The sequence below is a fragment of the Nicotiana sylvestris genome, chromosome 12 (assembly GCF_000393655.2).
Source record: "Nicotiana sylvestris chromosome 12, ASM39365v2, whole genome shotgun sequence".
NCBI classification, from domain to species: Eukaryota; Viridiplantae; Streptophyta; class Magnoliopsida; order Solanales; family Solanaceae; genus Nicotiana; species Nicotiana sylvestris.
The window spans coordinates 163,081,527-163,092,235 of record NC_091068.1 but is presented as its reverse complement, the minus strand read 5'-3'; the positions used below and the strand labels follow the sequence as shown (position 1 = coordinate 163,092,235).

The 10,709-nt window shown below is 37.1% G+C and overlaps 1 pseudogene; it reads right to left on the bottom strand.

Annotated features, from left to right (window-relative positions):
* Positions 1 to 6,235: 6,235 nt before the first annotated feature.
* LOC104231589 (acylsugar acyltransferase 3-like) lies at positions 6,236 to 7,502 on the bottom strand (annotated as a pseudogene).
* Between the last annotated feature and the right edge of the window lie 3,207 nt (positions 7,503 to 10,709).

The window sequence follows — 10,709 nt, the reverse complement described above, 5'->3', positions numbered from 1 at the left end:
TTCAAATCCGGTACATATCGAACATCTGTTAATGTTCTGATCATTCCATCATGGTTCCTTAATCGTATTGAACCAATGCCATATGAGGTAAGAGGGCTGTTATCCGCTGTGTGGACGACTCCATATTCTCCTTCTTGAAATTCCACGAACCAGTCCCTGTTGGGACACATATGATAGCTACAAGCCGAGTCCATCAACCATATGTCTGATGATGTTGATGACTCTGTTGTAACTAATGAGAAGTCTGAATCATCACAATCAGCTACATTTGAATCCATAATGGCCTTTCCATTATTATATTTGGCCTTATTCTTCAACTTCGGACAGTCTTTCTTCCAGTGCCCTTTTTCTCGACAAAAGGCACATTCATCTTTGCTGGGTCTGGATCTTGACTTGGATCTTCCCTTCTTTGTCCTCGTTTGATTTTGAGGACGACCCCTCACAAATAGTGCTTCTCCTTCTCCGCCCTTCTGTTTTTCTCGCTTTCTTTGTTCATAGCTGTACAAAGCCGAACAAACTTCTCTGAGAGAAACTTCGTCATTTCCATGGAGTAGAGTAGTTTCAAGGTGCTCGTACTCATCAGGAAGTGACGCCAACAACATCAAGGCCAAGTCACCATCATCATAAGTTGTATCCATATTTTGCAAATCTGTGACCAACTTATTGAAACTGGTGATATGTTCATTCATCGTGGTACCGGGAACATAGGTGAAGTGAAACAGTCTCTTCTTCATGTACAATTTATTTTGACTGTTTTTCTTCAAAAATTTATCCTCCAGTGCTTTCCATAATTTACTTGCAGAAGTTTCCTTTGTGTATGAATATTTCTGCTCTCTAGCAAGGTAGGATCGAATGGTACCGCAAGCAACACGGTTGAGAATCTTCCAATCTTCTTCTCCAATAACATCTGGTTTCTTTTCTTCAATGGCCAGATCTAGCCCTTGTTGAAAAAGGACATCTAGAACCTCGCCTTGCCACATCCCAAAATGTCCGGACCCGTCAAAAATTTCTACCGCAAATTTCGCATTTGACACAATTCTTGTCATAAGCGAAGATGCCAATGATGACGTATTGTTGACACTTGATGTAGATTCTTCTTGTTTATTGTCTCCCATCTTTGACACAAATATTATTTAATAGCTGACGACACAAATCAAGATTATTTCCTTTCTGGTGTGGAAGATCAGACTAAGCTGCAACCACAGAGCATACTAAGACAGAATCTTGACACAGTTACCAAGATAAATCTTTTCTGATGTGGAAGATCAGACTATGCTGCAACCACAGAGCATACTAAGACAGTACCTTGGCTCTGATACCAATTGTTGCGGAAGCCAAATGTATATAGTGTGAATAAGTCACAACTACTATACCAAAAATTATGACAGCCACCAAATAATAAATAAGACAATAAAGCAACAATAAAGGGAACACCAGAATTTACGAGGTTCGGCTAATTTTGCCTACTCCTCGAACACAACCAATATTTTATTTCACTCCAAAAATACAAGTGAAATAATACTAAAGAGAGAAGATACAAATGCCTTAAACAGATGAAAAGGCAAATGAGAGGTGTGTTTAAATCCTAAACATTAGGCCTTCTTTTATAGGGGGAAAATCCCCCCAAAATTCAAGAGTCCACCGATGTGGGATAAATTTGCCAAACTTCAACATATTATACGCAGTCTTACCCTGCATTTTTGCAAGAGGCTGTTTTCAATCTCCCATATTATTTACTTAAAAATATTTTCTACTAAACTAACTAAATACCAGAAAATAAGTAACAAAACTACTTATTTTCTAGAAAACATTTGAGTACCAAACACACCCATAACATGTGTAATTCTTTTGGAGTTTTTTTTTTTGTTTCATAAAGAGTGTTGATCAGTCAAAAACTCTCATGTCCAGCAGATGAAAGTAGTGGAAATAAGAATATAGAGATAGATATGTGAACATACTAGGTTAGATAGAATTATGAATGAAGTTATTCGAATATGTGAATCTTTTTCGTTTCGTGTGTTAAAGTTTGCAGATATCTAGGAGATGCCCTGCAGGTTCCAATAATAGCACGAATTTTGAGTGACGAACCCCTATTCATAAGAATACACATTCCATCCGTTGATAGCACACAATACAGTTTGACTTCTCATTAAAAATAGGCCAAGTACATTTGAACACCTACTAAGAGCTTATTTGGCCAAATTGTTAACTATTTATAAGAATAAGCATTCCATTAGTTGAGAGCGCATGACACAATTTGACTTCTCATTAAAAATAGGCCATCAGAATATGCATTCCAGCAATTGATAGCACATATTCTATATAATTTGAGTTTTCATTAAAAATAAGAAATGAAAATTACATGGTAACATGACATGCATGTCTCGTTGACTACTAGTTAAAAGAAAATTTCACTTGAATTTTTATATGATATGGCAATCCAAAATAAGCAAATAACATTTGGGATTAATCTCCAATGATATTAAGTTTACTTTTCTTGTTTTGATTTCTTTGTAATAATTTTTTAACTCATCATTAATGTAAAAAATATGATTTGACTATTTCTCCCTTAGTAATACTCTCATTTATTTAGTGAATTTTATGAACACCTTTTAAATTAGTGAAAAATTTGTTGTTACAGCTTCAAACAATTCAATATCAAACACAAAATTTACGAGTTTGATATGTCTCATGACTTTGCATTGTTACAAAATAAACAAAATAAGAAGATAAGCATAACTTCGTAAACAACAAAGGAGATTAGTGGTACGAAGAGAAAACGTAGGGGAAGGTATGTAAAATTAATCCGTTTATATTTAATATTGTCTATTAAGCTAACCAACTATCTTGGAGTGTCATGTTATATTTTTGGTATAAAATATAAAATAGGTGAGATGTATGTTTTAGTTAACTAGGTTAAAGTTAGGAAGATTTTTATGTGATAAAAAAAGAGTGACTTTTATGCGATAAACTTTAAGTTGAATGACTTGTGTGTGACAAAAAATAGAAAAATAATTTTTGTGTTACAAACTCAAAGTTGAATAACCACACGTGACAACCCAATCTGCTTTGCTGTTTCTAATGACGTTGTTGATCTCTTTGTCTTTTGACGAAGCTCCATTAATATTAAGCTTATAATTGCCTAAGTGAAGGGAATGCCATTTGATGTGAATGGTTTGAGAAGCTGTAACGACCCGTGCGGCCGTTTTGAGTTTATTAGCCTCGATCCCCTGTTTATTGGTTCCTCTATGTTACATTATGGTTTGTGACTCGTCATGGTGTTTGGTTTTAGTTTCGGATGAGTTTCGGAGTGAAATGGGACACATAGTCTCTAAGTTGAGAGTTTAAGTCATAGGGGTTGCCCGTAATCTGACTTGTATGAAGATGACTTTAGAATGGAATTTTGACGGTTCCAATAGCTCCGTAGGGTAATTTTGGTCTTAGGAGCGTGTCCGGATGTTGATTTGGAGGTATGTAAGTCGTTTTGGCGTTAATTGGCGAAAGTTGGAAAGTTGAAAGATTTTGGAAAGTTTGACCGGGAGTACTGGACCTTTTGATATTGGTGTCGGATTCCGATTCCGGAAGTTGGAATAGGTCCGTAATATCAGTTATGATTTGTGTGCAAAATCTGGGGTTAATCGAAGTTGTTTTGGTATGAATCGGCGTTGGTTTCGGAATTCGAAAGTTCATAAGTTCTTAGGCTAAATCGATGCCCGATTCGTAATTCTAGTATTGTTTGATGTGATTTGACGCTTTGAGCGTATTCATATGATATTTTAAGACTTGTTGGTATGCTTGGTTAAGGTCCCAGGAGCCTCGGGTGTGATTCGGACCATGTTCGGCGCATTTCAGATTGTTGAAGAGTTGCTGAATCAATTGTTTATGGTGTCCTTACATGCGATCGCGAATGGACTAACGCGATCGCAAAGGGTAATTTGGCACTAGGGAGAATTTGTTCTATGAGATTTCTTGAAGGGGCTTGCAACCGCGGAAGGCTGGTTTCTAGTGAATCGCGAACACGTGAGGGTAGTCGCGTTCGCGTAGAAGAATTTGGTATTGCAGGTTCACACGATTTTCGTCATCACGGTCGAGTGTATTTTGCTATTGCGTATCTTGTTGGGGGAAGTGCTATGCGTTCGCATGAGTTGTTCCGTGATTGCGAAGTGTTATTTTGGGGAAACATCATTTTTTTGCTTCACGAACAGAGAGATTTTTCGCGTTCGCGAAGAAGGAATAACTGGACAACAGACTTAAGTTTCAAAATCGAGGGTTTATTTCAGAATTCACAATTTGGACTTAGAGAGCTCGGTTTGAGGCAAAATTTCAAGGGATTCTCAGAGGGATTGTTAGGATTCGAGCCGTTCAGAGTTGGAAAATCGAAGGAAAGGCCTTTTAGTTGATTGATTTAGCATGGTTTGAGGTAAGTAACTTATCTAACCTTGTGTGGGAAAAATTTACCTTAGAATTTGGTATTGTTGTGATACATGCTAAATGTGGAATTTTTGATTTTTAGCTATGTAGTTTTCCTTTCATGTTTTAACTGAGTTGCTTTAATATGTTATAGCCATCGTACCTAATCTAATTTTACATGTCTACTTGTCTTATCGCTTATTTGCAACTTCTACTACATGTTTAGTTGAATTACTTGCTTTTCTTAAACTCCGTATTCATTATTAACGGCGGGATTCTTTCCTTGGAATACCTTGCTGTTGAGTTTGATGTTGAATTGCAAAGGTCGTGGTCTCTATTGAGGCAAAGTGTAAGTTGTGAAATATTATTTTTACTGAGTTGTTATGTTTTGGAATATGTGTTATTGTTGAGAGGATTGTTTGGTTGCTTGTACGAGGTTTCTGTCGTGTTGTTGCTATCATTTGCACGAGGTTTCTACCGTGCCATTGTAATAATTGATATGCATACGGTGGTATAAGGTCTGGGTGTTGTAACGCATGTAGTGAGATAAGGTGGTCTTGATGCGCGTGGCTAATAGGGGAACTACTAGAAGTCACACAGTATGATAAGGTGGGCTAAAACGTGGGGTGCTATTTCGAGAAAAATTATTTTTAAAACTAAATGTAAAGGCCCCTATGGTGATATAAGGAAAGACTGTGATTTACTTTTATGATTTGGGACTACGAGGCGGTACCTTCGGAGCGCCCCGATTGATCTTTCTCTATTTTGCTGTATATTGTTTGGTTGTTGTTTTTCCTTAACATGTAAAATTCTTGTTTTCCTTTCGTGTTGTATTAGCTGCCTTGGCCCCGTATTTTTATCTTTCCGTAAATTCTTTATTGTTTCACTTCCTTGTAATTATCATTATACCATTATATCTTCTGTCTTGTTTTTATTATCTCCAGTAGGGCCTTGACCTGGCCTCGTCACTACTCTACCGAGGTTAGGCTTGACATTTACTGGGTACCATTGTGGTATACTCATACTACGGTTCCGCACATGTTTTGTGCAGATCCATGCATATTTTATCAGTCCTGGTATTAGCGCGCTGAGTTGCTTCATTTGGAGACTTCAAGATACATCTGTCATCGTCCGCAGGCCTCGAAGTGCCTTTCTACCCTGTTCTTCCTTGTTTCTTTACATTTTTATAGACAATGATGTATATAAAAACTTGTGACTTATATCTCACCAGGTTTTGGGGATTGTACGTATTGGGTTTACAGTTTTAGTTACGATATTGTTGGAGTTTCGAAATTCTAAGCTTTTATCTACTGTTTCCGCATGTTATTTAGGCTTACCTAGTCTTAAAGACTAATTGTCGTCACGATATCATACGGAGGGAAATTGGGGTCGCGACAGAAGTATATTATATTTAATCACTTCCTTGCTAGTAAGGATATGAACTCTGTTACCCGCATGAAGACTGTTATCGTTACAAGGTGATTGGAGAAGTTATTGTGGTGATTACTGATTACTGTTCCTATTAAGCCAAAGGTTCCTTATGCTAAAGGAGAGTAGGCCGTTCCTTCGACCGCATTGAATGCTGGGCTACTCGACACTCGCTGAAGATAAAAGTACATAAAACCCATATGAAGTTTTATCATGAGCGGATTGTATCCATTGAACAAATATAAGTTCAATTAAGATTTGCTTCTCCGTAAGAGTATATTGTATGCCCTGGTTAGAGGGTGGTGAGTCTAATTTTATCCCGTTACACTGCGCCAAAATAGGTCCAATATTGACAGGGACAAAGGAATTGAAACGAAAACTTGAACAATTGCACAACTTTCCCAAAATACAAGAAAAATAAAAACACACTTACTGTATGAAGATCACACATAGAAATATGGCACTAGACTTACTGAGTTACTAAACTACTGGTGAAGCAAACTCTAGGAGCTCTTTGTTACTCTGAAATATTAACATATCAGCTTCTGTCAAAGTGATTAGCACATTTATCCCGTCTCCATTTGGGGAATCCAAGAAAATGAAGTTACTCTTCATTGGATTTCTTGCAAGTGTCACCCTTATAGGCTCACCCCATCCAAAATCAATCTTATATACTCCTAAATTGCACAATCTACTGCACATATAAAAATCAAATTTATTCTTCTCTGATTTGTTTGCACGCTCTTTGAATTTTTCAAGTAAATGCGAGGCTAGCTGATTTGGATCTTTCGACTTGTCTTGAATATATTGCTTAGCCTTACGTAGTTGAGATTGTGTCTCATTTTCCTTCGCTGCTGTTGATCCAAAGAAATAACAAGCGTTTCCAATGGTGTTTTGGGGCAGTGGTGGAAGAAAATTCATTAAATGGCACAGTAAAGATGGTTGGAACACGCCTAAATTCGCTATTGATACTGCCGATCCACATTTATGAAGCAGTGCTGTAGCAACTTCAACACGAATTGGATTCTGCACTTGTGAATTCATTGCAACAATATCCTTGAGTCTGTCCAAACTAGAGGATGAGAAAGAATGTACATCAAATTGAGTAGATGGTTTGAAATCCAACTCAAGTCGAGCTGTAGCAGCCCAATCCTTAAGGAGTTTCAAGAGACTATATCCATCAGCAATCTTGTGTGATAGGCATCCACTGATTGCTATTCCACCACAATCGAAATGGCTTAACTGAATCACCAATAAACTTCCGTTTGAGTAACACTCCAAGGCAAATCTTGTGGGAAAACAACATCAGTAACATCATTGTAGGTTTGATTGAGAATTTTAGACATCGGACAACTGAATCGAACATTTAGAAACTCAGCACCTGTGTCATTACACTCAACGTATTCATAATCATCTTTGATTCTTCCGGCAAAGGGATAATAAGAGGACAATACTTTTGAAAGAGAATTTTCAAGAATCTGCCTTGTGTTATTTGTAGGTTTAGAGTAGAAGACGACAATTGGAGAGAATGCAGAACTAGCTATCTGATCAATGAAAGAAAGATTGTGACGACTAAGGGAAGAAGGGGTGGGGGAAGAGGGCTTGATCATCTTTTTGGAAAGAATCGTTGATTCAACCATTTTCAGCTCTTACTCCTTGTTATGTTTTTTTGGGTACAATATACGATAGGTCGTTTTTGAAGAGCCCTTGCAGTTCCACAGTTACATATATACAGAGCTCATCATCAAGCAGTGGTGGACCTGAATATTGAATATGGGTTACCGAGAACTCAATAACTTTTGCGTAAACTCTGTATTTGTATAAAGAAATCAATTACATATTTGTAAATATTTAACTGTGAACTCAATTATTATTGCATATTAATTTGAGATTATGGTAGGAACTCAAAAACTTCAAATCCTGAATCCGCCTATTTCATTTTATAATTAAATGCAATGTGGAGGAAGATGGTAATTATCGAAGCTCAACAAATTAGATAAATTACTCCATTTATTAGGATACATGCATGGAGAAACTGACGTGCACGTTCTACACCAAATTTTTCTATAGTTGTAATCTTTAAAATTGAGTTATACTCTAGTGGTTTACTTCTAGATTAATATGGCCTTTGAAATCTTTGACTTTGAAAAGAAGGATCAAGGTGAATCCCAGCATTAATAGTTAATTTTATCCAAGTGATAGTAGCCCAGATATGTATGTTTAAATCAAACAGCGATCTCCTTATTTTGACGGAATTGAGAAACTGCGTACAAATAATTTGCTTACAAGTTCATATATAATCTTGGGATTAAAGGATACATGGCAAGGAATTGTAAATGGTTTACCAAAAGTATTCGGGAAGAAAATCATAAATATGTACACAAGGAATATCGAAGAGAAGTATATATGTCTGCCATACATAATAGTTGAATTGAATATAATTCCGTCAAAATAAGGAGAATCATAAATGGTTTATATTGAGATACATACCAATTGTACATAGACTAAGCTGAGGGACCTAAGTGTAGAAGATTAGAAAGCTTTGTCCTAAAGGAAAAGCTGTTAAGGCAGTTAGAAGTGGGTCTTTATATAACAGCTCACACGTGTATTTCTTCTTCTTTTGCTTAAGACAATAATACAGAGCTTCTTCTTCATCTCATTTCCTCTATAGATTTACTGTCAGATTCACTTGCATGTTACAATACTGTGTAGATTCAATCAATTCTATTATGGTATCAGAGCGGCGATCATGATTTCATCGAGATTCAGGCAAAATACAGTAGATCGAAGCTCTGACGAAGCAGAATTTCAGACAGCAATGGCGGAAAATGAAGTTGCATCTTTAGATCACAATCATCCGTTGTTTCTACAATCCTCAGATGCTCTAGGACTCGTCCTAATACCACTCAAACTCACAGGGCCAGATAACTATGCTCTGTGGAGTAGAGCGATGAAATTGGCGCTCCGGGGGAAAAGCAAGCTAGGGTTTGTGGACGGAACTTGTGTGAAGAGTATGTACAGAGGAGAGTTGGCTGAACAATGGGAAAAATGTAATACAATCGTGTTGTCATGGATTGGGAGCACTGTGTCAAGTGAATTGATGCCGAGTATTGTCTATGCCTCTAATGCAAGGAAAGTGTGGAATGATTTCCAGGAGAGATTTGATCGATCAGATCTGACGAGGATTTACCACCTCTGGACAGCTATCGCAACCCTAAGGCAAGGTACTGACTCTATCACTAGCAATTTTTAAAAAATGAAGGACTTGTGGGCTGAATTGGATGTGTTAGTGCCACTATCTTCATGTGATTGTGAAGAATCTTGACCTTCAGTAGAACACCTAAGATCTCAACGTTTGTTGCAATTTCTTATGGGACTAAATGAAAGTTATAGCAACATAAGGAGCAATATGTTAGCTAAGAGGCCTGTTGTGGCTGTTAATGAAGCCTATGCTATAGTGACTCAAGAGGAAGGTCAGAGGTCTTTAGGTGTTGTCGATACTCATAGAGAACCACTTACTATGCTAGTAGGGAAAGGACATGACTTTAGAGCAAGGAAACCTGGAGTGATTTGTGAACATTTTGGGTATAAAGGACATCTTAAGGAGAATTGCTTCAAAATAATTGGATATCCAACTGACTTTAAGAGTAAAAGGAAGAATCAACCTGTAGGACGAAAGATGTATGCTAACACTGTGAATATGAATGCAAATAGTGAGGAAGGGAAACAAATGTATGTGCATATACAAGGAGCAGGACAGTTCTTCACAGAAGAACAGTATCAACAACTGGTGAGGTTGTTGTCAAAGCCAATAACTGCAGAAAGTTCTAATAATTTTGCAGGTATAGTCTCTCTATTATCTGATGCAGGTATGTGTGATTGGGTAATAGATACAGGGGCAACACATCATGTCACACACTGTAAGGATATCCTTAACAATGTTAGAAGATCAGATGACCAAAGGAAACATGAAGTACAACTTCCTACTGGAAACAAATCTCAAATAACTCACACAGGAGAGGCCTCCATATTAGGCAATAAGACAGTAAAAAATGTCTTATATGTGCCAAATTTTAAATTTAACCTATTGTCAGTATCTAAACTTACAAAGGATCTCTGTTGCTCAGCCACATTCTTCCCTGATTTATGTATATTACAGGATCTCTACAGTGGCAGGGTAATAGGGATTGGTAGAGAGCACAATGGTTTGTACTTGCTTAAGGAGAACATAACAGTGGCAGCTGCAGGAGTTTTTCTGAGAAAGGGGGAAGAAACTAAACTTTGGCATTTAAGGTTAGGACATGCTTCATTGAAGGCAATGCAACATATTCCAGAATTACAGAATAAAGTAGATGTGAAGGCACAAGAGGACTGTCAAATATGTCCACTAGTTAAACAATGTAGGCTAAAATTTTCTGTTAGTAGTACTAGTTCTACTGGAATCTTTCAACTTGTTCACTTAGATATTTGGGGACCTCACAGAGTACCTACATATGATAGAAAGCATTACTTTGTTACTATTGTTGATGACTACAGTAAGTACACTTGGGTGTGTTTGATTCAATCAAAGGTTGAAGTACTAGTTGTAATAGAAAAATTTGTTGCAATGATTCAAAATCAGTTTGGTATGATTGTTAAGGTGTTATGGTTAGATAATGGTACTGAGTTTTTTAATTCTCAATGTAATGAATTGTTTGCTACCTTGGGAATAATACATCAGAGTAGTTTCCCATATACCCCTCAACAGAATGGTACAACTGGGAGGAAGCATAGACATATATTAGAAATGGCAAGGGCACTGAAGTTCCAAAGCTCAGTGCCAATAAGGTTTTGGGGGGATTGTGTAAGAACAACTGCCTATCTGATAAACA